This window comes from Loxodonta africana, chromosome 11 (assembly GCF_030014295.1).
Source record: "Loxodonta africana isolate mLoxAfr1 chromosome 11, mLoxAfr1.hap2, whole genome shotgun sequence".
Classification (NCBI taxonomy): Eukaryota; Metazoa; Chordata; class Mammalia; order Proboscidea; family Elephantidae; genus Loxodonta; species Loxodonta africana.
Genome location: NC_087352.1, coordinates 58,312,995 through 58,340,383, shown reverse-complemented (window position 1 = coordinate 58,340,383; position 27,389 = coordinate 58,312,995). Strand labels below are relative to the sequence as shown.

Below are 27,389 nucleotides of genomic sequence, written 5' to 3'. Positions count from 1 at the left end.
CTTAGGTGAGAACGTGGTCAGGAGCATTCGCAAATGAGAAGCTGGGGCCGCCACGGGAGCTTTCTGGAGAGATGGTCATGTGTTGTGTCTTGCTAGGGGTTTGGGTTACAGGGTGTATTCATTTTTCAAAACTCTGTGAATATATGCTGAAGACTGGTGCATTTCATTGTATATATATATATATATATATACTTTATATTGAAAAAAAACTTTAAACAAATATTGAGCCCTAGTTAATGATATGCTTGCTGACATATTTGGGGGAAGTAAACTGATGTCAAGGAGCCCTGGTGGCACAATGGTTAAGCTCTTGGCTGCTAACCGAAAGGTCAGGGGTTCAAGCCCATCAGCTGCTCCGCAGGGAAAAAGACCTGGTGATCAGCTTCCAAAATTACAGACCTATATCCCTCTTGAACTTAGATGCAAAAATCCTCAACAAAATTCTAGCCAACAGAATTCAACAACATATCAAAAAAATAATTCACCATGACCAAGTGGGATTCATACCAAGTATGAAAAGATGGTTGAACATTAGAAAACCAATTAATGTAATCCTTTTATCATATAAATAAAACAAAAGACAAGAACCACATGATGTTATCAATTGATGCAGAAAAGGCGTTTGACAAAAACTCAACACCCATTCATGATAAAAACTCTCAGCAAAATAGGAATAGAAGGAAAATTCCTCAACATAATTAAGGGCATTTATACAAAGCCAACAGCCAATATCATCCTAAATGGAGGGAGTCTGAAAGCATTCCCCTTGAGAACGGGAACCAGACAAGGATGCCCTTTATCTTCACTCTTATTCAACGTTGTGCTGGAGGTCCTAGCCAGAGCAATTAGGCTAGATAAAGAAATAAAGGGCATCCAGATTGGTAAGGAAGAAGTAAAAGTATCTCTATTTGCAGATGACATGATCTTATACACAGAAAACCCTAAAGAATCCTCAAGAAAACTACTGAAACTGATAGAAGAGTTCAGCAGAGTGTCAGGATACAAGATAAACATACAAAAATCACTTGGATTCTTCTACACCAACAAAAAGAACATCGAAGAGGAAATCGCCAAATCAATATCATTTACAGTAGCCACCAAGAAGATAAAATAATTAGGAATAAATCTTACCAGAGATATAAAAGACCTATACAAAGAACACTACAAGATACTACTGCAAGACCAAGAGACCTACATAAGTGGAAAAACATACCTTGCTCATGGATAGGAAGACATAACATTATAAAAATGTCTGTCCTACCAAAAACAATCTATAGATACAATGCAATTTCAATCCAAATTCCAATGACATTTTTTAATGAGATGGAGAAACAATCACTAACTTCATATGGAAGGGAAAGAGGCCCCGGATAAGTAAAGCATTACCGAAAAAGAAGAACAAAGTGGGAGGCCTCACACTACCTGATTTTACAGCCTATTATACTGCCACAGTAGTCAAAACAGCCTGGTACTGGTACAACAACAGATATGTAGACCAATGGAACAGAATTGAGAATGCAGACATAAATCCATCCATATTTGAGCAGCTGATATTTGACAAAGGCCCAAAGCCAGTTAAATGGGGAAAAGACAGTCTCTTTAACAAATGGTGCTGGCGTAACTGGATATCCATCTGCAAAAAAATGAAAAAAGACCCATACCTCACACTGTGCACAAAAACTAGCTCAAAATGGATTGAAGACATAAATATAAAATCTAAAATGATAAAGATCATGGAAGAAAAAATAGGGACGACACTAGGAGCCCTAATACATGGCATAAAAAGTATACAAAACATTAGTAACAATGTACAAACACCAGAAGAGAAACTAGATAACTGGGAGCTCCTAAAAATTAAACACTTACGCTCATCCAAAGACTTCACCAAAAGAGTAAAAGGATTACCTACAGACTGGGAAAAAGTTTTCAGCTATGACATTTCCAATCAGCTTCTGATTTCTAAAATCTACATGATACTGCAAAAACTCAACGACAAAAAGACAACCCAATTAAAAAATGGGCAAAGGATAAGAACAGCCACTTCACTAAAGAAGATATTCAAGTAGCTAACAGATACATGAGGAAATGCTCAGGATCATTAGCCATTAGAGAAATGCAAATCAAAACTACAATGAGATTTCATCTTACTCCAACAAGGCTGGCATTAATCCAAAAAACACAAAATAATAAATGTTAGAGAAGTTGTGGAGAAAGTGGAACACTTATACACTGCTGGTGGGAATGCAAAATGGCACAACCACTTTGGAAATCGATTTGGCACTTCCTTAAAAAGCTAGAAATAAAACTACCATACGATCCAGCAATCCCACTTTTTGGAATATATCCTAGAGAAATAAGAGCCTTTACACGAACAGATGTATGCACAGCCATGTTCACTGCAGCACTGTTTACAATAGCAAAAAGATGGAAGCAACCAAGGTGCCCATCAACGGATGAATGGTTAAATAACTTATGGTGTATTCACACAATGGAATACTCTGCGTTGATAAAGAACAATGATATATCCATGAAAAATTTCATAACATGGAGGAATCTGGAAGGCATTATGCTGAGTGAAATTAGTCCGTTGTAAAAGGACAGTGTATGAGACCACTATTATAAGAACTCAAGAAATAGTTTAAACAGAAAAGAAAATATTCTTTGATGGTTACGAGAGTGGGGAGGGAGGGAGAGGGGTATTCACTAATTAGATAGTAGATAAGAACTATTTTAGGTGAAGGGAAAGACAATACATGATACAGGAGCGGTCAGCACAACTGGTCTAAACCAAAAGCAAGGAAGTTTCCTGAATAAACTGAGCACTTCGAAGGCCAGTGTAGCAGGGGCGGGGGTTTGGGGACCATGGTTTCAGGGGACATCTAGGTCAATTAGCATAATAAAATCTATTAAGAAAACATTCTGCATCCCTCTTTTGAGAGTGGCGTCTGGGGTCTCAAATTCTATCAAGCAGCCGCCTAAGTTGCATTGATTGGTCTCAACCCACTTGGATCAAAGGAGAATGAAGAACACCAAAGACACAAGGTAATTATGAGCCCAGGAGACAGAAAGGGCCACATAAACCACAGACTACATCAGCCTGAGACCAGAAGAACTAGATGGTGCCTGACTACAACCGATGACTGCCCTGACAGGGAACATAGCAGAAAACCCCTGAGGGAGGAGGGGAGCAGTGGGATGCAGACCTCAAATTCTTGTAAAAAGACCAGGCTTAATGGTCTGAGACTAGAAGGACCCCAGAGGTCATGATCCCCAGACCTTCTGTTAGCCTAAGACAGGAACCATTCCCAAAGCCAGCTCTTCAGACAGGGATTGGATGGGACTATGGGATAGAAAATGATACTGGTGAGGAGTGAGCTTTTTGGATGAAGTAGACACATGAGACTATGTGGGCAGTTCCTGTCTGGAGGGGAGATGAGAAGGCAGAGAGGGACAGAAGCTGGCTGAATGGACATGAAAATAGAGGGTGGAGAGAAAGAGTGTGCTGTCTTATTAGCGGGAGAGCAACTAGGAGTATATAGTGAGATGTATATAAATTTTTGTATGACAGACTGACTTGATTTGTAAACTTTCACTTAAAGCACAATAAAAATTGAAGAAAAGATTCCCTTTTGCCAGTGAAATGATTCGGACTCAGAGTGACCCTATCGGACAGAGTAGAACTGCTGCATGGGGTTTCTAAAGCTATAAATCTTTACAGAAACAAGCTGCCACATCTTTCTCCCACAGAGCCACTGGTGGGTTTGAACTGCTGACCTTTCAGTTAGCAACCGAGTTCTTAACCACTGTACCACCAGGCTCCTTCCTGTAAAGAAATCCTATGGGGCAGTTCTGTTCAGTCCTATAGGATTGCTATGGGTCGGAATCAATTCAACAGGACACAACAACGACAAACTGATGTCTGCAATTTACTGTGAAATGTGTCACGAAAAGTACAATGGACGAAGAGAGGGATGGATAGACAGATGTTTTTGTTTTTGTTAGCTGCCCTCAGGTCGGCCCCTGACTCATGGTGACCCCATGCACAAGGGAGCAAAACCCTGCCTGGTCCTGTGCCATGCCCAGATGGACTGCAGATAGACAGACATGTACAGGTAGTCAGCACAGTAACATGTTGATGATGGAGTCCAGGTGGTGGGTAAACAGGTGTGCACTGTAAAATTCTTTCAACTTTGCTGTATGTTTGAAAATTAAAAAAAAAAAAAATACAAAGCTGGGGGTGGGTAGCAGTCTAGAGTTGGCAGAGAAGGCAGGAAGAGCTCTCTTGGCCACCCCTGAGCCAACAGCATTTAGGTCTTCACGTGTGAGGCCACCCCAGCACCTCTCTGAGAGGCCTGGAGAATGTTGAAGTTTATGGTTTGCATTTACACAAACACCATGAATTGGATAAGTTTTATCACAACATGGTTTGTGCTCGACTACTAACCTAAAAGGTTGGTGGTTTGAATCTACCCAGCAGTACCATGGAAGAAAGGCCTGGCAATCTACTTCTGTAAAGATGATAGCCAAGAATATCCTATGGAGCAGATCTACTCTGTAACACATGGGGTCACTATGAGTTGGACTTGACTCAACAGCAACGGGCTTGTTTCTTGTTTTTAGGGCCTACCGTTTTCAGCAGTTCTCTCGGTTGTTTTCAGAAAGTCCCAGGGCAAAGACCTGGGTGGACTCTACTATAACATTGCAGTAAAGATGCTCTTTCTCAGAGTGAGCAAGATGAGGTAAACAGGGCCTCTCCAACCCCCAGCAGAAGGCTCTTCTATTGAGACTTCTTGCTGCCCAAGGGGTGACGGTTAGAGGCTTGCCCCTGTTGGAGCCCTGGTTGCACCCCCAGGACGCTGGAGGTGAGCTCCCTGGGGCAGGGACTGCTCCTGATTTTCCTTTGCAGCCTGTCTGGCACATGGTGGGTCTCAGAACTGCTTGCTGGGTGGTGGAGTGCCCTAGGCTGCCTCATATGGCACATTGGTTTGTCTAGCCTGGGTGCTCTGTTCATGCATGGAACCCACAGGGACTCCAGCTGCCCACTGATGCCCGCAGAGACACCCTAAACTTGCTTCCTGGGTGGGATCAGGATGGTTAGGGCTCAGAGTCCCTCTGTCCTAGGTCACGATGGAGCTGCCTACTCTGGCATTCCAAGTGCTCCAGAGCTTGTCCCCACCTCTCTGGCTTTATTTCAACACTGCCCAAGGAGATTTCTCTGCCCCAGTCACAGAGCCCTAGTCCCTGCCCTCCAAGCCTTGTACCCTCCAAGCTCCAGACTTATGCTCAGCCAGTGACCCCTGCCTGGAATGCCCCCCATCTTCCCCTACCTATCTGAACTGGCACTAGCCTTCAAGGCCTTCTGCCCCCAGGAGCCTCCCAGACCAGGGCTACCACTGTCTCCTCTGACTCTCCGTCACTCATTGGCCGTTCTGCTGGCCTGGCACTAATCAAACAGTATTATTAATTAGTAAGCATTACCAACTACTTCTTTCTGTGCATCTAGCTGATCTCCCAAGGCCTATCTATTCTCCAAGGAGCCTAGATGGCACAAGCAGTCTGCATTCAGCTGCTAAACCAAAGATTGGTGGTTCGAACCCACCCACCCGCTTCTCAGAAGAAAGGTCTGGAAATTTGCTTCCATAAAGATTGTTGTTGTTGTTGTTAGGTGCCATCAAGTCCATCTGACTCACAGCAGCCCCGTGTGACAGAGTAAAACTGCCCCATAGGGCTTTCTTGGCTATCACTTTTATGGAAGCAGATCACCAGGTCCCTCACTTGCAGAGTCACTGGGTGAGTTTGAACAGCCAGGCTTTAGGTAGCAGTCGAGTGCATAACTGTTTGTGCCCCAGGGCTCCTTCCATAAAGATTGCAGCCAAGAAAACCCTGTGGGGCTCAGTTCTACTCGAACACATGGGGTCGTCATGCTTCGGGCTGACCCTACAGCAGCTAAAAAGCTTTCTGTGCCCCTTCCCTCCCTCAAGGCTTAGTGCAGGGCCCAGTGAGGGAGACACCCAGCGAGCTGGTTGACAGAACCATGAATCTTCAGGCCAGGTTTGTGGTCCTGGGCCCAGAACAGGAGCCTTTTTTATGAATGAAGCATGTGAAATTGGAACCTGCAGAGGTGAAGACAGAAGCAACGCTGCCCAGACTGTCTCCCTGTGGTGTGGATGGCAGAAGATGGGCCTCCCAGGTCTGCTTTCTCCAGAGCCCATCATCACCTTCAACTTGACCTCCACGGGGTCTCCCATTTGTCCCGCTCCCCCACCTCTTCCCGAGCTGCCCTCTGTAAAGTGATCTTTCTATATTTACTTAAACTTCTATTTAAAGAGGAATTCCTCATAATTACTCAGCCACAGAGAGCTGACACTGTTTGGCTCTGTTTATTTAGTTTCTCCTAGTGATTGGCAAAATGTCCTCAGTGGCTTTAAAAAGCATATATAGACGAATGACCTGTGGATCATAAAATAAAGTATGATGTTCTTCTCTGTCCTCATGAGAGATGACATGCGGAGGGGACATGCCTCACCACCCATTCCATAAAAATACGGACTCCAGTCACGTCTGAGGTGGCATTAAGGGAGACATTTTTTAATTTTTGAATGAAACCCATATCATTCAGACGTGACTATGCCTGTGTATATTGTGTGTGTGCTCAGCACCCACAGCTACAAAGCACTTCATGTGGACACACACGGACATTCACACCCACACGCACAACCTCACGAATGGCAAAGGGCAGACAGATGCTAACAGAGGAATAAAGCAAGGATTAATACATCTATTTTTTCCTTAAAAAAAAAAATTAATTGATTCTTGGCTCTTAGTCCAGTAGTGAAACTAAAATAGTAAGTTATTTTTGTAGAAATAATTCCCAAAACGATTCCCTCTCTCCTCCCTCTCTCCTGTACTTCTCTTCCACCCCACCAAGCACACAAAGACCTTCCAGAGCCCTCAGGGAAAACTCCGCAATGACAAACCCAGAGAGAGTTGTGCTGAATAGCACTTGTAATCATCTGGCCAGTAGCTGGACCCAGAGATGGTTGGCAATTTAGGGATTTTACAGGGATGGCATTGTGCTGTGTGCTCTCCATTAGTCCCAATGAGTTTGAAAGCATAGAGGAGGTAGGGGCAATGTTTATGCCTTCCCAAAGGTGACCCCAATCAGCCTAACCCACCACAGCCTCCTGCTGCCAGGGAGTACCACCATAAGCCTCCACGACCTGCCTTCCTGAGGGACTCTTATCTCCACAGCCCATTTTCCACCCACCCAGACCTTGAGTGGACTCCTCTGTACTGGGTGGCCCCCAGGGCCCTCCACCGACTTCTCACTACTGCTTTTCCCATCCCTCGGTGTGAGTGAGTTGCCCTTGGTGGCAACTGCCCCTTTGAGGGGGACTGGGCCTGTGCCCTGGGCTCCCGCAGTGTCCCCGATCACCTAGTACACGGTGTGGGGATGAGTGTGCAGGAGGTAGGGATGCCACACGCCTGATGCTCCATTCTGTGGCCTGCTTTCACATGGCACAACCCCAGAGCACAGGAGAGGTCTATTATTGTTGACGGAGGCCCCTTCCTGAAATCTGATTTCTGCTGGGCCCGAGGCTGGAGAGAAAGACAGATCCGGGCAGATAGCGGCGGTAGCTGGCAGGACATCCTCTGGGTCCCTGGTTTTGTTGAGCTGGTGATTGAGCCTCACTCAGTGCTGTTGCCTCCCAGAAAGCTAAGGCGGCCATTTCTATGCAGGATGAGAACAGAGGACTTTCACCCATTCCTGAGGAGCCCTGGTGGCACTGGTAGCATAATGGTTAAGAGCTTGGCTTCTAACTGAAAGGTCAGCATTTTGAACCCACCAGTGACTCTGCAGGAGAGAGGCCTGGCAATCTGCCCCCATAAATATTACAGCCTAGAAAACCCTATGGGTTCCTAAAGCCAGCTGTCTTCAGACATAGGCAGGGCCCAGAAGCATGCAGTACAGTCTGCAGGGACCCCCTCTAAGCCCCACACCCCATCCAGAGAAACTTTGGCCCCAGCCCCTCCATAGTGTTTGCAGCCCTTCCATCACCCACCTCCTCCCAGGGCCTGCTACCATGCAGATGCTAAGAGACTCACTAAGCTATTTCTAGCTCTGAAAACTCCATTAGTGTAGTTATTCAACAAGCATTTATTGAGCGCCTGCTATCTACCATGGAATCCTGGTGGCAGAGTGATTAAGCGTTCATCTGCTAACCAAAAGGTCGGCGGTTCGAACCCACCAGTGGCTTCTCGGGAAAAAGATGTGGCAGTCTGTTTCTGTAAAGATTATAGCCTTGGAAACCCTATGGGGCAGTTCTACTCTGTTCTATAGGGTTGCTATGAGTTGGAATAGACTTGATAGCAATGGGTTTGGTTTTTGGTTTACCATCTACCATGAGGAAACCCTGGTGGCATAGTGGTTAAGTACTATGGCTGCTAACCGAAAGGTAAGCAGTTCAAATTCACCAGACAGATGCTCCTTGGAAACTCTGTAGGGCAGTTCTACTCTGTCCTATAGGGTCACTGTGAGTTGGAAATCGACTTGATGGCAATGGATTTGGTTTGGTTTTATCTACCATGAGCTCTGCTTAAAACAAAACAAAAAATCCACTGCCATCAAGTCGATTCTGACTCATAGCAACTCTGTAGGACACAGTAGAACTGCCCTATAGGGTTTCCAAGGCTGTTAATCTTTATGGAAGCAACTGCAACACCTTTCTCCTGGGGAATGGCTGGTAGGTTGGAACCACCAACCTTTCGGCTAGCAGCCAAGCACTTTAACCACTGTATCACCAGATCTCAGTTAACATGGCAATAAACAAGGCAGGTGGTTGAATCCCTGCTTCCAAGGAGCTCGTAGTCTAGCAGCAGAGTTCCTAACCTTCAGGTGCATTAGGATCCCCTGGAGGCCTTGTTAAAACACAGCTTGCTAGGTCCCACCCCTAGGGTTTAGGGCAGGACCTGAGAATTTGCATTTTCAACGTGTTCCCAAGTGATGTTGAAGCTGCTGGTCTAGGGACCACGGTTTCAGAACCTGTGGAAACTCTAGAAACTCCTCAAAGGAAACGGATTGAGAAGAGCAGGTGATTTTTAAGGAGAAAAAGACTGGTGGTTCCAGAAAAAAAGAGGGTGCATGGCCTGTAGACTCTCAGCATACCGGAGCCTTAGGACTTCACCTGAAAAGCTGCTGTACGAGATGGTCTCTAAGATCCTTTCCAGGTGTCTTTTCTGGAGGTGGGTGAATTGGCATGAGGCAGAGGATGGCATTTCAGGAAGGCAGCTTGTGAGCAAGGATGTGGGGGCTGGGAACCATTGGTGTGGGGCTGCTGTTGGAGATGAGGTGACTTCGAGGCTTCCTGTTTTCCCCAGCTTGTCTCTCAGCTGCTGCCTCCTCCTGAGCACCCCCAGCCCACCAGACACTGCTGGGCGGGGCGGGGGTGGGGGGCGGCGGGCGTGTAGGGGCGGCTGGAGCCAGCACGACCTGGAGCCTCCTTCCGCTGCCCACAACACCTACGGTTTTAGAATCTGAAGAGCGGATGCCACTCCTCGCTAAGCAACTCGTGAAACAAACAGCTTGCTTCAGGGCTTTCTTTTTTGAAGCTGACTTTGTTGTTGGGGTGGGGAGATGTGTGTACAGATAAGCTCTCCAAATGATGACATCACAAGAATAATAAAAATGACACTTTGCACTCTGTGTCTTCCACCCCAGAGGCACACTCTTCAAAATTGTTGCAGGTCAATTCCCTTTTTTACCAACTCCAGGGGCTGGGAGTGCCACTGGGAACTCTTGGAGGAGCTTGGGGGGAAGCCACCTTAGCGCTCGGAGACTCAGTTCCCCTATCTTATACATGAGCCGAGCTAGAGGGGTTTTAAGGTCCCCTGGTGGTGCAGTGGTTAAGACCTCGGCTGCTAACCCAAAGTTTGGCAGTTCAAATCCACCAGCCACTCTTCGGAAACCCTATGGGGCAGTTCTACTCTGTCCTACCGAGTCACTGTGAGTCGAAATCGACTCTACGGCAACGGGTTTTCCAGTTCCCAATTATATACATGAAACTGATTTTAACTGTCTGACCAAAGCTTTGTTCAATGTACTGTTCATTGCAGTGGTGGTTGTTATAACTGAGTTTGACCTGTATACTCATCAGAAGAACTTTGTCTTTTAGTAGTATGGTGAGGGGGTCAGGGGAAGGAGCCCTGGTGGTGCAAGAGTTAAGTGCTTGGCTGCTAACCAGAAGGTTGATGGTTTGAATCCACCCAGCGGCTCCGTGGGAGAAAGACCTGGTGATCTGTTCCCATAAAGATTACAGCCTAGAAAACCCTCTGGGGCAGTTCTACTCTGTCACATGGGGTCGCTATGAGTTGAAAATCGACTTGACAGTTCCTAACAACAAAGGGGTCAGAGGTTGCTCCCGAGGTCTCCTTATAACAAATAACAGGAAATTACTAATCAAAATCAGGTGCAGGGCCTGGGCAGGGACCCAAGACAGGAGGCGCCCTGAAGTGCAAGCTCCTTTAGCTCCACAGTAACCCCTCCCCTGTGTGGTTAAAGGTCTACAGTCATCCTGAACAAATACCAGTTATCTGGAGTATCAGAGACTCTTGAGATCCTTGGTCACAGGCTTGAGTTGGCACTTTGCAAACCTGGTGTCTCCGCGCCCATTCTGCCCTGGCCTGTGTTTTGGCCTTGACACTGTGGTTGCCAGGCAACTGTCTATCCTATAGGAATTCACACTCATTCTTCCAGGCAGACACACATTTAATTTCAGCCCCAGAGTGCTCAGTGACGCGGGGTGTCACCAGCCTGCACCCTCACAGAAATAGCCTAAAGCACGGAGTCAAAAGTAGCTAGGGGAACTGATAGCCGCATTTGATCTTATTCCCCTAAAATAGCCTGGTCCTGTTTATGGGGCCACTCTGCAAGGGTACATACGTGGGCCTGGCTGTGTCCTCGGCTTCCGCCCTCCGCCTGGAGCTGGCCTTTCTGTGGCCATCGCCAGAGACATTCTCCGTGACTCAGGGACATGAACATGATGTAACAGCGCTGGCTGCCGGCTGGGGTGATGGAATTCCAGGCGGGACCCTTGGTGCCTGCCTGCCTGTTCTTGATCAAGGTCAGGTGTGGCTGAGGGCAGGACTCATCAGCCCAGGGTGTGGGGGCGGGAGGTGCAGCTGGGCCCCTCGGCCTCACACACCAGGGCTCTGACCCTCCCCTCCAGGAGCCCAGGCACTAGATCAGTGCCCCCACTACAAACACCCCATGCTCCGCACTGTGTGGACCCACAATGGTCTCGTTCTCTAGAGTAGTGACTCTCAACCATGCCTCCTGTCTGGAATCACCTGGGGAGCTTTAAAAAAGACTGGTTCTCCCCATCTGGGGCAAGGGAGAATGAATAAAACCAAAGACACAGGAAGGATTAGTCCAAAGGGCTAATGGGCCACAACTACCACAGCCTCCACTAGACTGAGCAGCACAACTAGATGGTGCCTGGCTACCACCACCGACTGCTCTGACAGGGATGACAATAAAGGGTCCCAGACAGAGCTGGAGAAAAATGTAGAACAAAATCCTAAGTCACAAAAAAAGACCAGACTTACTGGTCTGGCAGAGACTGGAGAAACCCTGAGAGCATGGCCCCTGGACGTGCTCTTAACTCAGTATTAAAGTCACTCCTGAGGTTCATCCTTTAGCTAAAGATTAGACAGGCCCATAAAACAAAATGAGACTAAATGGGCACACCAGTCCAGGGGCAAGGAAGAGAAGGCAGGAGGGGACAGGAAAGCTGGTAACGGGGAACCCAAGGTCGAGAAGGGGGAGTATTGACATGTCATGGGGTTGGCAACCAATGTCACAAAACAATATGTGTATTAATTGTTTAATGAGAAACTAATTAGCTCTGTAAACCTTCGTCTAAAGCACAAATTTAAAAAAAAAAAATCCTTTGGGAAAACAAATAAGACTGGTTCTGATGTAATTGAGAGATTCTTGTGCAGCCAAGGTGGAGAGCCTGGGGGCTCCAGCCCAGGGTCTCCTCCCTGACCAGATGCTGAGCCTTTTTTTTTTTTTTTAAATCAGGAGTTCAACACACACACACACATTCATATATTTAAATTTTATTTATTTTGTTGTCGTTGAAAATATACACACCAATTCAACAGTTTCTACATGTACAATTGAGTGACAATGACTACATGCAACAAGTTCTGCAATTCTCACCCTCCTTGTCAGAGTGGTTTCTCTGCCATTAACTTAAACCCACCGCCCCCTAAGGTTCCTGTCTAATCTTTTGAGTTGCTGTTGTTGATTTGATTCCATATAGATAGTTCGTAAAACAGTGTAATGATCAAGGCAGACCTTTTTTAGTAGTTAACATATTGTTTGGTTTTAAGAAGACTTCAGGGAATATTTTTGGTTCAAAGTTTAAAGATTATCTCAGGGCAATACTTTCAGGGGTTTATCCAGGCTCGATGGCTCCAGAAAGTCTGGAATCCATGAGAATTTAAAATTCTGTTCTGTATTTTCCCCCTTTTGATCAAGATTCTTCCATAGAATCTTTGATCAAAATGTTCAGTAAGGACAGGCAGGCACCATCCAGTTCTTTAGTTCTCTAGGCAAAGGAGGCATTTGTCCATGGAGGCAATTAGCCACGCATTCCATTTCCTCCTATTCCTGGCTCTCTTTCTTCCTCTATTGCTCCAGGCAAATAGAGACCAGTGGTGGTGCCTCTTTTTTGTCCCCCTTTTGACAAGCAACTCTGGATTCTGACATTCTAAGGCCCTTCTTGACCTGGGGCACAGCTGTCTGTCCTGTCCTTGGAGACCCTCAGCCTGACAGTCAGGTCCAACCATGGACCTATTGTGTGCCCTGCCTAGTGCTGAGCACCCCCTGCAGTCACTAGGACTCAGCCCATTGGGCCAGCTTTAATCACAGTGATTTGGGGAGACACTTCTTTTTTTCAGCGGATGTGTGAAGGTCTGAGCACCATACCCAGAGTCTAATCCTCAGCCAGTCACTTAGCCTCGCTGGGCCTCAGCTTCCCCTTTTGTGAAGTGGGGGTGACTTCTGGTGCCCTGCCTGGTGCTGAAGGCTGAGATGCCCAGGTAGATGAGCTGTGGCCCTAGCAGGTTATACAGAGGACACAGGCCCTAGGCTGGCACTTAGTAATGGCATGAGAACTGTTCACGTAACAGTTGAATTCAAGGCCCACATGGGCCAAAGCCCCAGGCATGTTCCTAAGGTGCTACTCCCAACTTCACCCAGGGAAGGTGCTCTGGAAAGGTGGCCCAGCCTTGCCTTGTTTAGTAACCTGCCTTATGGCCATAGGTCAGTCACTCAACTACCCTGGGCCTCAGTTTCCCTCATCCACAAAGTAGAAATAATGGCACTTTTTTCATCCTGTCCCTGGGTGATGCAAACAGTTAAGGCACTTGGTATTTGAGGTTCAAGTCCACCCAGAGGTGCCTTGAAAGAAAAGCCTGGCAATCTGCTTCTAAAAAATCCGCCATTGAAAACCCTGTGGAACACAGTTCCACCCTGAGACACACGGGATCACCGTGACTCAGAGTCAGCTCAACAGCAACTGTTTTTCTTTTTCCACCTCTCATCTAACTCACAACTTAAACATAAACACTTATTTGGCCTATTTGAAAATCACTCACATAGTATATGGTAAACATTGGTTATAAAGTGTTGCATCATTTGCAAGCATATAACGAGCCCCTTTCTCCCTTTTCCAGGGCTGCATCCGTGTTGTTATGGTGTTGTTGGTGCTCCTTTTGTCTGTGCTGAGATTGTCTTTTCCAGAAACAGAGCAGGGAGAGAGCTGTGTGTGTAGGAGAAGGTGCCGGACAGGAGGAGGTGCTCCGAAAGTGGAGGGAGACAGCCGGTGCCAGGCCTCAGCTGCAGGGAGTGCTGGCAGTAAGCACTTCAACCTCTTTCTGTTTGCCCTTCGTCCTCCTGACTGGGGGCCCCTCTGGGCAAAACCAATGGGCAGCAGAAGGGCAGGGGCACTCTCACTGGTGAAGCCTCACAGAGAACCGGGGAGGGTAGATATGGTGGGTCAGGCAGACCACTTGGCTTAATGATCGCCGGCCACTGTTCTGTCATCTCCACCATCATTACATCCAGCCCTTGAGATTCCATGACAGTAGATTTTTGGTTCTGACAAAAAAGGATCTTCAAGACATATTGAGAACAAGAAGCATATTGCAGGTCCATACCCACAGTAAGACCCGTTTATGTTAACGAAAGAAACCCCAACTCCACATAAGTTTATTTTTGTAATCATGAAATGTGGAGGGGCCACACCAAGCCTTTGACGTTGGTGAATATGGAGCAGTCTGGGGAAGGGAGAAGGACTTTCTATGTTTCTGTACCACCCAAATCATGCAGGAGTAGAATATATCTGTGATTACTTGTTCAATTCAAATATACAAAACCAAAGCAAAACAAGGAGCGGACTGCCCGAGGACCCTCCAACTACTCGGAGGCTTTCTTCCAAGAAACCTTGAGATATGGAGGTAGAGGGTGGTGTCTGAAAATGGATTTTGGTCGAAGTTCCATCACCTAGCACCTTCACAGGCCCTCAGCTGTAAAATGGTGCTAACAGTATTTTCTTTTCTTCCAGCATATGTTTGTGAAGAACGAGAATGAAGGATTTCTGCAGAACCCCCTTGCAGTGGCTAAAGTGCTCTCTATGCTTCAGGAACCCCCTAAACCTACCTACAGGGCAGGAAGAAGTTTTCATTTCTCCATGACCTTGATGACAGTACCCAGTACATAGCTTGGCCCCCAGCTGGTGCTCAACAGAGCCTTCAAGGTGTGCATGACTGGGTGAGTTATGAACCAAAGTGACCCCCATGTTACTGAACTCAGCGTATCAGCAGTATTCAATGTGGTCAGCCCTCCTCCATGATTCACTTTCTTCACTTCACCTCCAGATGCAACACTCCTGTTTTTTCCTCCTCATGGACGGGCCTTCTCCAGCTCCTCAGCTGCACCCTCCTCTTCTTCCTGACCCCATGAGTTGGGTGCCCAGAGCTCAGTGCTCGGGCCCCACTCTTCTATGGCCACACCCACTCCCCCCAGTGATCACAAGTTTGCTGACAAGGCCCACGTTCATTCTCCAGCACAGCTCTCTCTCCCAAACCCCAGCCTCGAACAGTCAACAGCCTCCTTGACCTCTCCACGTGGGTGCCCAATGGCCTTATCAAAGTCAGTGTGACAAACCTTAACCTCTGGTCTTCCCCCAACACTGCTGTCCCTGGAGGGTTTGCTATCTTGGACGATAGCAACTCCGTCCTTCTATTTCTCAGGCTAGAAACCTTGCAGTCATCCTTGACCTTTTTGTCTCCTACCTCATGTCAGGAAATCCCATGGGTCTTGCCTCTAAAATACAGTCAGACTCTGACCTCCATTATCACAAGAATCTCATCAGAGAAGTTCACTTTCTCATTCATGTTCCCGTGTCTGCCTTTGGTCCCCTACGGTCTGATTTCAACAGTCAGAGTATCCTTCAGAAATGCAAGCTGTATCTATCACTCCTCTGCCAAAACCCTAAACCCTCCAATGGCTTCCCAGAGTAAAACACAAGGCCTTACAGTGGTCTGCTGTAGTGGTTCCCAACGTGTGGGCCCCAGACCAGCCACATCTACATCGCCTGGGAACTTGTTAGAAATGCACATTCTCCGGCCCTACAAGCCCTACAAGCAATTCTGGAGTCCTGGTGGCACCGTGGTTAAGAGTTGGCTGCTAACCAAAAGGTCAGCAGTTCGAGTCCACCAGCCACTCCTTGGAAACCCTGTGGGGCAGTTCTACTCTGTCCTATAGGGTCGGTATGAGTCGGGATTAACTCAACAGTAATGGGTTTGGTTTGTTTTTTTCCAGGTGATTCTGAAGCATGCTCAAATTTGAGAACTACCACAACCCACTGATCTGGCCTCTACCATCTCTCTGACCACCTCCTACCCTCTGCACCAATTGCTCCATTCCAGCCAGACAGGCCTGCTTGCTAATCCTCAAACACTACAGACATACTTCTGTCCTAGGACCTTTGCCCTTGGCTGTCCTCTCTGCCTGATGTCTGCTTGGCTCACTCCCTTGTCTCCTTCAAGTCTTGGTTCAAATATCATCTTCTCAGTGAAGTCTTCCCTTCCTACCTGTTTTAGTTATCTACTGCTGCTACAAAGAAATACCACAAGTGAATGGCTTTGACAAGCGGAAATTTATTTTCTCACAGTTTAGGAGGCCAGAAGTCCGAATTCACAGCACAGGCTTGAGATCCCCATGGGTCTTGGCATCTATTTTACCCTATCTCTCCTCTGCTCACTTGTTTAATCTTTTATCTCTCAAAAGAGATTTACTCAAAACACACCCTACATTAATCCTGCTTCGTTAACATAACAAAGACAACCCATTCCCAGATGGGATTATAACCACAGGCAGAGAGGTTAGGATTTACAACACATTTTTTGGAGGACATAATTCAAACCATAACACCATTCTACTTAAAATTTCAACTCAGTGACCCTATGGATTTCCTAGGCTATTATCTTTATGGAGGAGCCCTGGTGGTGCAGTGGCTGTCCTACAGGATCATTATGAGTCAGAATTGACTCCATAGCAATGGGTTTGGTAGTCTTTATACAGGTGCCCTAGTGGTGCAGTGGTTAAGCACTTCGCTGCTAACCAAAAGGCCAGTGGTTCAAACCCACTAGCTGCTCTGTGGGAGAAAGATGCTGTAGTCAGCTTCTGTAAACCATATGGGACAATTCTACTCTGTCGTTTAGTGTTGCTTTGAGCTGGAATTGACTTGAAGGCAACGAGTTTTTAAAAAATCTTTATAAAGATGTCACTTTGAGGCCTGACCCAATATGCGCCTGACCCAAGCCATGGCATTTTCAATCACCTCATATGCATGGGAAAGCTGAACAATGAATGAGGAAGATCAAAGAAGAATTGATGCCTTTGAATTAGGATGCTGGCAAAGAATATTGAATATACCATGGACTGCCAGAAGAATGAACAAGTCAGTCTTGGAAGAAGTACAGCCAGAATGGTCCTTAGAAGTGAGGATGGTGAGACTTCATCTTATGTACTTTGGACACGTTATCAGGAGGGACCAGTCCCTGGAGAAGGACATCACGCTTGGCAGAAGATCAGGAAAAAAGAACAAGACCCTCAACCAGATGGACTGACACAGTGGCTACAACAATGGGCTCAAACATAGCAACAACTGGGAGGATGGTGTAGGACCAGGCAGTGTTTTGTTCTGTTGTACGTGGGGTTGCTATGAGTTGGAATTGACTTGACGGAACCTAACAACAACAACGTGGGAGCAGATTTCCAGGTCTTTTGTCCTGCAGAGCAGCTAGTGAGTTCAAACTGCCAACCTTTAGGTTAACAGCCTAGTGCTTAACCCTTGTGCCACCAGGGCTCCTTATTTTTCGTTATGACATTGATTATCTTCTAATATTTCATACAATTGACTTATTTATGATGTAGCTTGCTTATAGGTTAGCTTTTCTCACTAGAATGCTGACTCTATTTGGGCAGGGATTTTTGCCTCTTGTGTTTGCTGGTACACCTGAGTGTCTATGAAGTTGTCTGATCCACAGTGGACACTCAGTAAGTGTGTGTTGAATGAATAAATGAAAATCCACATAGCCCCAAAGAGCAATTGTGAAGTGCTGTTGAGACGATTCTGACTCATAGTGATCCTATGTGACAGAGTAAAACTGTCCCATAGGGTTTTTGAGGCTGTAATCTTTTTTTTTTTTCTTTCTGTCTTTAATTAGTTAGAATTTTTCTAGGCGGTAATCTTCATGGGAGCAGATCGCCATGTCTTTCTCCCAAGAAGCTGCTGAGTGGATTGGAACTGCCAACCTTTCAGTTAGTAGCCAGGCACCAGGGCCCTTCCAAAGAGCAGTAGCTACCATTCATTGAATGTATATTCCTTTTTGACTTCTCTTTAAAAATTAGCTCTAATTCTCTCAAAATCCCTGCAAGATACGAAAAAAATCTCCATTTTATGGACAGGGAACTGGACTCAGAGAAGTCAAGCATTTTGCCAAAAGTTTCTCAGCTAAAGAGGTTTGTGTTTGGAGTCTTTCTGATTGTGAGGCCTCTATACTTTCCCCAATACCTGGCAGCAACTCGTCTCCCTAAATGGCCACTAAAGCCCCCCAGCAGGAGGCGACACACAGCCTCAAATGCAATCCAGCCTTGGAGAAACACACAGTAAAATGTAACACAGGACCCAGCAGGCCGGGGACCAATCCATCTGTGGATAAAAGCTCAAAGAAACAGCCAGAATTCTTTGTTACCCAGGGCTGGGCAGGGAACGTCTGGCTCCTTGGAGTTGGCTGGTGGCGAGGAGGGGCCTTGGGAGCAGGGTGGGCTGGCATGGCAAGCAGGATGGCATCCAGCTTTCTCTAGATCCCCATGCAGCCCTTTAGAGAATGTGCCCTTCACCCAGTCTCTAAGCAACCGCCTTCTGCAGCAGGCAGAAAACTCGGGAACCGATCCATTAATGATACGTTAGGAAACCCTTACTGAAAATAATTACACCCTCCTCGGAGCGCAACGTGTCAAAACATGCTAGTTGGATTCGTAGGTTCAGGCAGAGCCAAGGCCACCCCTTTCCACCCACTCCTCCTCTGCGCAACCTGCCACGTCTTCCAGGGCAGACCCTCTCCCTCCCTTAATGAAATTGGTAAAATTGTGGGGGGGTACCCACAAAATCCATACTGCATCTCTTTTCTGCACCACATTACTCAGCTAACAACAGGCTCAGGGGATGAACACCATCTTTTCAGAACAAAACTGCAGACATGCAGTTGTTAGGCACCATGGAGTCGATTTTGACTCATAGTGACCTCTTATGACAGAGTAGAACTGCCTCATAGGGTTTTCTAGGCTGTAATCTTTGCCAGAGAAGAGCAACAGGTCGTTTCTCCTGGGAAGCCGATGGGTGGATTCAACCACCGACCTTTCTGTTAGCAGCTGAGTACTTAATCTTTGCGCCACCAGGGCTCCTTCCAGACACGCGGTAGATGGTTTGAAACCAGAGCTGCCCTGGGAGACCCAGGATGGATGTCAGCAGAGCTATGGGAACTTGAGGCTAATTCCAGCAGTGGGGGTTCAGGAGCCTATGGGGGCTGAGGGAGTGGGGAGGGGCTGTGAGGCTACCCTGCCAAGAAGAGGCCAAAACCCATTGCCATCAAATTCTTTCTGACTCATAGCGACCCTATAGGACAGAGTAGAACTGCCCCATAGGGTTTCCAAGGATGGATTCGAACTGACCGTTGGTTAGCAGCCAATCTCTTAACCACTGTGTCACCAGAGCTCTGAGAGAAGGGGCCAGAAACAGTTAAAGGGGGGCAGAAAAGCCATCACTCACTCCTGTCAACAACCCACCACATCACCTGGGTTTCCTGCCCTTTCTTCGAGACTCCAGCAAAATTGCTTTTGAGAGCTTTTGCCAGATCCCTCGGGATCATACCCTTTTAAAAAAAAAAAATTTCTTTACTAATTTTTAGAATGTCAAAATAATACATGTTTACTGGAAAACATTAAAACAACACAAAAGTGTCTAAACGAAAAAACGATTGTACCACCCCCAGTCACCTCCTTCTTTAAATCCCGCTCTCTTGGAGTTAACAATTCAGGGCATGGGTTCTCTGTATCTCTCTCATTGTGTTTTTATTCATTATTGTTTAGATTTGATTTGTTTTGTTTCCACAAATATGAGCTCATCTCACATGTACGGAGGAGCCCTGGTGGTGCAGTGGTTAAGCACTCAGCTGCTGACCAAAATGTCAGCAGTCTGAACCCACCAGCGGCTCCGAGGGAGAAAGACGTGGCAGCCTGCTTCTGTAAAGATTGCAGCCTTGGAAGCCCTATGGGGTAGTTCTACTCTGTCTTATAGGGTTGCTATGAGTTAGAATTGACTCAGTGGCAATGAGCTCACACCAATTCCCCCATGATCTGCTTTCTCACTCAACAGCATAATAGCATGGACGGACTGCATGAGGTCAGAGTGTGGTGATGTGTCAGAATTTATTGGAGCAACCTGCTACCGATAGGTGGTCAGGCTGTCTCTAATTTTTTTGCTGGTTCAGACAAAGCTGCATGAACATCTTTTCCAGAACTGTCCTCCTGAGTTTGTGCAAGTGTTTTTGTGCAATATTTTCCTGGACATGAAATTGCTGTGTTGAAAGTTATGTGTATTTAAACACTTGAGAAAACATTTGATAGCTATTGCTAAATTAATCCCCCCAAAAGGCTGCACGTTTACTTTCAAACCTACAGTGCAAGAGAGTTGTTTTCCTATATCCTTCCCAACACTGTATATTATCAACCTTTTTGTTTGAAAATATAATATCTCATAGTTGTCCATTTGTATTTCCCCTGATTACTGGAGAAAACAAACATCTTTTAATAAATAAATGTATTGCGCATTTTACTTTCTTCTGAGAATCACTTCTCCTCCGTTGCCTGGTTTTTTGGGTTTTTATCTTTTTCTAATGTGTAGATTCAGGATAGGAGCCATGGTGGCACAATGATTAAGCACTCAGCTGCTAGCCAAAACGTTGGCTGTTCGAATCTACCAGCTACTTCAAGGGAGAAGAGACCTGGGAATTGCTCCCATAAAGGTTACAGTCTTGGAAACCCTATGGGGGCCGTTCTACTCTGTCCTATGGTGTTGCTGAGTCAGAATCAACTGGATGGCACACAAGGACAACAGATTCAGGATACTAATTCTTTATATTTTACATATGATGCAAATATTCTCTCCTGGTGTGTCATTAGTTTTTTTTTTTTTTTTTTAAATAATTTTTCTTGTGCTTTAAGTGAAAGTTTACAAATCAAGTCAGTTTCTCACATATAAACTTATATACACCTTACTACATACTCTCATTTACTCTTCCCCTAATAAGTCAGCCCCCTCCCTCCTTCTAGTCTTTCCTTTCGTGACTGTTTCACCAGTTTCTACCCTCTCTACCCTCCCATCTCCCCTCTAGACAGGAGATGCCAACACAGTCCCAAGGGTCCACCTGATACAAGTAGCTCACTCCTCATCAGCATCCCTCTCCAACCCACTGTCCAGTTCCTTCCATGTCTGATGAGTTGTCTTCGGGAATGGTTCCTATCCTGGGCCAAGAGAAGGTTTGGGGACCATGACTGCCGGGATTCTTCTAGTCTCAGTCAGACCGTTAAGTCTGGTCTTTTTATGAGAATTTGGGGTCTGCATCCCATTGTTCTCCTGCTCCCTCAGGGGTTCTCTGTTGTGCTCCCTAGCAGGGCAGTCATCGGTTGTGGCTGGACACCATCTAGTTCTTCTGGTCTCAGATGATGTTAGTCTCTAGTTCATTTGGCCCTTTCCGTCTCTTGGGCTCATAATTATCTTGTGACCTTGGTGTTCTTCATTCTCTCTCTTTTTTTTTTTCTTAATAATTTTTATTGAGCTTTAAGTGAACATTTACAAATCAAGTCAGTCTGTCACATATAAACTTATATGCACCTTACTCCATACTCCCACTTACTCTCCCCCTAATGAGTCAGCCCTTCCGGTCTCTCCTTTCGTGACAATTTTGCCAGTTTCTAACCCTCTCTACCCTCCTATCCCCTCTCCAGACAGGAGATGCCAACACAGTCTCAAGTGTCCACCTGATACAAGTAGCTCACTCTTCATCAACATCTCTCTCCAACCCATTGTCCAGTCCCTTCCATGTCTGATGAGTTGTCTTTGGGAATGGTTCCTGTCCTGGGCCAACAGAAGGTTTGGGGACCATGACCGCCGGGATTCCTCTAGTCTCAGTCAGACCATTAAGTCTGGTCTCTTTATGAGAATTTGGGGTCTGCATCCCACTGATCTCCTGCTCCCTCAGGGGTTCTCTGTTGTGCTCCCTGTCAGGGCAGTCATCGGTTGTGGCCGGGCACCATCTAGTTCTTCTGGTCTCAGGATGATGTAAGTCTCTGGTTCATATGGCCCTTTCTGTCTCTTGGGCTCATAGTTGTCGTGTGACCTTGGTGTTCTTGATTCTCCTTTGCTCCAGGTGGGTTGAGACCAATTGATGCATCTTAGATGGCCGCTTGTTAGCATTTAAGACCCCAGATGTCACATTTCAAAGTAGGATGCAGAATGTTTTCATAATAGTATTATTTTGCCAATTGACTTAGAAGTCCCCTTAAGCCATAGTCCTCAAACCCCCGCCCTTGCTCTGCTGACCTTTGAAGCATTCAGTTTATCCCAGAAACTTCTTTGCTTTTGGTCCAGTCCATTTGAGCTGACCTTTCGTGTATTGAGTATTGTCCTTCCCTTCACCTAAAGTAGTTCTTATCTACTAACTAATCAGTAAATAACCCGCTCCCACTCTCCCTCCCTGCCCCCCTTGTAACCACAAAAGTATGTGTTCTTCTTAGTTTATACTATTTCTCAAGATCTTATAATAGTGGTCTTATACAATTTTTGTCCTTTTGCCTCTGACTAATTTCACTCAGCATAATGCCTTCCAGGTTCCTCCATGTTATGAAATGTTTCACAGATTCGTCACTGTTCTTTAACGATGTGTAGTATTCCATTGTGTGAATATACCACAATTTATTCAGCCATTCATCCGTTGATGGACACCTTGGTTGCTTTCAGCTTTTTGCTATTGTAAACAGAGCTGCAATAAACATGGGTGTGCATATATCTGTTCGTGTGAAGGCTCTTATTTCTCTAGGGTATATTCCGAGGAGTGGGATTTCTGGGTTGTATGGTAGTTCTATTTCTAACTTTTTAAGAAAACGCCAGATAGATTTCCAAAGTGGTTGTACCATTTTACAATCCCACCAGCAGTGTATAAGAGTTCCAATCTCTCCGCAGCCTCTCCAACATTTATTATTTTGTGCTTTTTGCATTAATGCCAGCCTCGTGGGAGTGAGATGGAATCTCCTCCTAGTTTTAATTTGCATTTCTCGAATGGCTAATGATCGAGAGCATTTTCTCATGTATCTGTTAGCTGCCTGAATGTCTTCTTTAATGAAGTGCGTGTTCATATCCTTTGCCCACTTCTTGATTGGGTTGTTTGTCTTTTTGTGGTTGAGTTTTAACAGAATCATATAGATTTTAGAGATCAGGCGCTGGTCAGAGATGTCATAGCTGAGAATTCTTTCCCAATCTGTAGGTGGTCTTTTTACTCTTTTGGTGAGGTCTTTAGATGAGCATAGGTGTTTGATTTTTAGGAGCTCCCAGTTATTTGGTTTCTCTTCGTCATTTTTGGTAATATTTTGTATTCTGTTTATGCCTTGTATTAGGGCTCCTAGGGTTGTCCCTATTTTTTCTTCCATGATCTTTATCGTTTTAGTCTTTATGTTTAGGTCTTTGATCCACTTGGAGTTAGTTTTTGTGCATGGTGTGAGGTATGGGTCCTGTTTCATTTTTTTGCTAATGGATATCCAGTTATGCCAGCACCATTTGTTCAAAAGACTATCTTTTCCCCAATTAACTGACACTGGCCCTTTGTCAAATATCAGCTGCTCATATGTGGATGGATTTATATCTGGGTTCTCAATTCTGTTCCATTGGTCTATGTGCCTGTTGTACCAGTACCAGGCTATTTTGACTACTGTGGCTGTATAATAGGTTCTAAAATCAGGTAGAGTAAGGCCTCCCACTTTCTTCTTCTTTTTCAGTAATGCTTTACTTATCCGAGGCTTCTTTCCCTTCCATATGAAGTTAGTGATTTGTTTCTCCATCACATTAAAAAATGTCCTTGGAATTTGGATCGGAAGTGCATTGTATGTACAGATGGCTTTTGGTAGACTAGACATTTTTACAATGTTAAGTCTTCCTATCCATGAGCAAGGTAAGTTTTTCCACTTAAGTAGGTCCTTTCTAGTTTCTTGCAGTAGTACTTTGTAGTTTTCTTTGTACGGGTCTTTTACATCTTTGGTAAGATTTATTCCTAAGTATTTTATCTTCTTGGGGGCTACTGTGAATGGTATTGATTTGGTGATTTCCTCTTCGATGTTCTTTTTGTTGATGTAGAGGAATCCAAGTGATTTTTGTATGTTTATTTTATAACCTGAGACTCTGCCAAACTCTTCTATTAGTTTCAGTAGTTTTCTGGAGGATTCCTTAGGATTTTCTGTGTATAAGATCATGTCATCTGGAAATAGAGATAATTTTACTTCCTCCTTACCAATCCGGATGCCCTTTATTTCTTTGTCTAGCCTAATTGCTCTGGCTAGGACCTCTAGCACAATGTTGAATAAGAGTGGGGATAAAGGCCATCCTTGTCTGGTTCCCGTTCTCAAGGGGAAATGCTTTCAGGCTCTCTCCATTTAGAGTGATGTTGGCGGTTGGCTTTGTATAAAAAAAAAAAAAAAAATTTTTTTAATACAAATAGATGCCCTTTATTATGTTGAGGAATTTTCCTTCAATTCCTATTTTGCTGAGAGTTTTTATCATGAATGGGTGTTGGACTTTGTCAAATGCCTTTTCTGCATCAGTTGATAAGATCATGCGGTTTTTGTCTTTTGTTTTATTTATATGGTGGATTACATTAATGGTTTTTCTAATATTAAACCAGCCTTGCATACCTGGTATAAATCCCACTTGGTCGTGGTGGATTATTTTTTTGATATGTTGTTGAATTCTATCGGCTAGAATTTTGTTGAGGATTTTTGCATCTATGTTCATGAGGGATATAGGTCTGTAATTTTCTTTTTTTGTGATGTCTTTACCTGGTTTTGGTATCAGGGATATGGTGGCTTCGTAGAATGAGTTAGGTAGTATTCCGTCATTTTCTACGCTTTGAAATACCTTTAGTAGTAGTGGTGTTGTCATTAGTTTTTGAATTTTGTTTATGATGACTTTTTTTTCCCTTTGAGCTTCCAAGTAGCCAAAGGTGCTCGCCCAACTTTCCTTTCTGCTTTCTGGGTGTCTGGCTCCTCCTAAATCCTACTCTTCAGGGTGAAAATGATGGGGTCTCAGACCTTCAGACTTTGTTGGTATAAATGCCAAGCCAGGAAAGGCTTACCCTGAGAAAAGAAGCATTTTGTCAGGTAGAAGCGTCCTGACCCAGGTACGACACATGACACACCTCTTGCTGCACCTGGAACAGCCTCACCCACTCCCAGGAGCCTTTCCCAGGGCTGCAGAACAACTCCCTGGCCTGCCAGCCTGGCCCAGGCCCAGAACGTCCCCCAGGAGAGGAGCAAACAGGGGCTTCAGGCTGGGATCTCCTCTGCCCCCTCCCCACTCCCTTTCCCTGTTGCCATCCTGCTATGGGAAGGGGAGGAGAGGACTGGGCAGACCGGCAGGCCACCCTCCCCAGCCAGCACTGGCTCCAAGGAGCCCAGATAGGAGAGATATGTTAATGGACTTTTCCAGAAAGTGTAGGACTCCGGCTCCCGTGTGCAGACAGACAGACTACAACACAAGTCCTGCAGAGAGCCAGCCTTATCTCCTGGACCTTTGCAGGGTGCCTCCGAAAAATGGGCTGGTGGAGGGGTGGCCCCGGGGGTTGTTGCAAGGGAGCCAGCCCCAGGCCCTCCCCACCCAGCCTACTTAGTAGTGACAACCACAGCTGAGTTCTTTTGTTAAAAATTCACAATTGTAAAAAATTTAAAAAGGGCAAATCTGCTGTAAAAGACCTCTTTAAAATGTTAAAAAGCAAAGATGTCACTTCCAGGACTAAGGTGCCCCTGACCCAAGCCATGGTGTTTTCAATCACCTCATGTGCGTGGGAAAGCTGGGCAATGAATAAGGAAGACCGAAGAGGAACTGACGCCTTTGAATTGTGGTGTTGGTAAAGAATATTGAATACACCATGGACTGCCAGAAGAACGAACAATATGCGTCTTGGAAGAAGTACAACTAGAATGGTGAGATTTCCTCTCACATACTTTGAATGTGTTATGAGGAGGGACCAGTCCCTGGAGAAGGACATCAGAGTTGGTAAGGTAGAGGGTCGTGGAAAAAGAGGAAAACCCTCAACAAGATGGATTGACACAGTGGCTCAACAATGGGCTCAAACATAGCAATGATAGGACGGCGCGAGACTGGGTAGTGTTTTGTTCTGTTGTATATGGGGTCGCTGTGAGTCGGAACGGACTCAATGGCACCTAAAGACAACATATACTACATACAAAAATAGCAAATATCACAGAAACGAAACACATGGAGAGTGCCGGCCTCTTGGAGCTCACCCCAGAGACAGGTACCGGGCCTGGGGTCTGTACTGAGCTCATTAGCGTTGCTGCTCGTTCTTGTTTTCCCCTCACCATTTTCTAGGAAAGCATCCAGATCACCTAGAACCAGTTGCCATGGAGTCAATTCCAGCTCATGGAGACCCCATGTGTATCAGAGTAGAACTGTGCTCCACAGGGTTTTCAACGGCTGACTTTTTAGCCTTTCTTCCCCAGTGCCTCTAAGTGGGTTTGAGTCTCTAACCGTTTGGCTGCAATTTGCACCACACAGGGACTCCTGTACCTTCTGGATTTTCAAGTATTTTGGCATAACATGACACACAATATTTTCCAACAGTTAAAGACTCACCTTATCTGTGGCTGGGCCTCCTTTCCCAGTTCTATTGTTGTGGGTTTGTATTTTTTTTTTCCCCTCTTTTAAAAAATCTTTCTTAAGAAATATACATAGATAAAAGTACATGAAACACAAACATACAGCCGAATAAATGAATTTAAAGGAAACTGCGTCCAACCACCATAGAGGCATGGAACATTATCAGAAGCTACCCTTCACCTGGCGCCCTTCCAGTCCTAACCTCCCACTTGCCTTCAACAAAGGTAGCGCCCATCCTCTTGGTCAGTCACTTCTTTCTTGCTTTCTTCTCAGCTTTTCCCACTGTGGTTTGGTTTTGCCTGTTTTTGTTAGGTTTTGTTTTTTGTTGTATAGTTTTGTTTTTTTGAGGCTGGTCTATCAGCCCCTGCCCTAGGCCTCCCGCACCTCTCCTGCTCCCACACTAGGCTGGAGGCCTGTGAGAGCCACCCCTGGCCGCCAGGCTAATGATCCCCAAGTGGGAATTCCTTCTCCACCCCTCACCAGGCACAACCTAGGGCAGGTTATTAAATGCTTTAAGCTTCAGCGTCTTCTCTATAAAATTAGTTATTAGGAGGGCTGAATGCTATAACTAATGGAAGGCCTTTTAGCTCATTTCTGGCATTTAGAAAGCAGGACACAAAAGTTTGCTATTATTCTCGCACCTTCCCACCTCCTTCACTTGGGTGGTGCAAGTGGTTAACTCGCTCGGCTGCTAAATGAAAGGGTGGAGGCTTGAGTTCATCCAGAGGTGCCTCGGAAGAAAGGCCTGGCAATCTCCTTCAGAAGGATCAGCCACTGAAAACCCTATGGAGACTAGAAGGACTCCAGAGG

General features: G+C 45.7%; 1 long non-coding RNA gene across 1 annotated transcript in view; it reads left to right on the top strand.

Moving 5' to 3' along the window:
* Nucleotides 1-21,787, top strand: part of LOC111749642 (uncharacterized) — a 38,024-nt gene extending 16,237 nt beyond the window's left edge. Inside the window, exons 2-4 of the long non-coding RNA XR_010323454.1 lie at nt 13,744-13,924; nt 14,634-14,839; nt 15,893-21,787. This is a non-coding gene — a long non-coding RNA (uncharacterized LOC111749642). The remainder of the gene's footprint in view (nt 1-13,743; nt 13,925-14,633; nt 14,840-15,892) is intronic.
* The last annotated feature ends 5,602 nt before the right edge of the window (nt 21,788-27,389 follow it).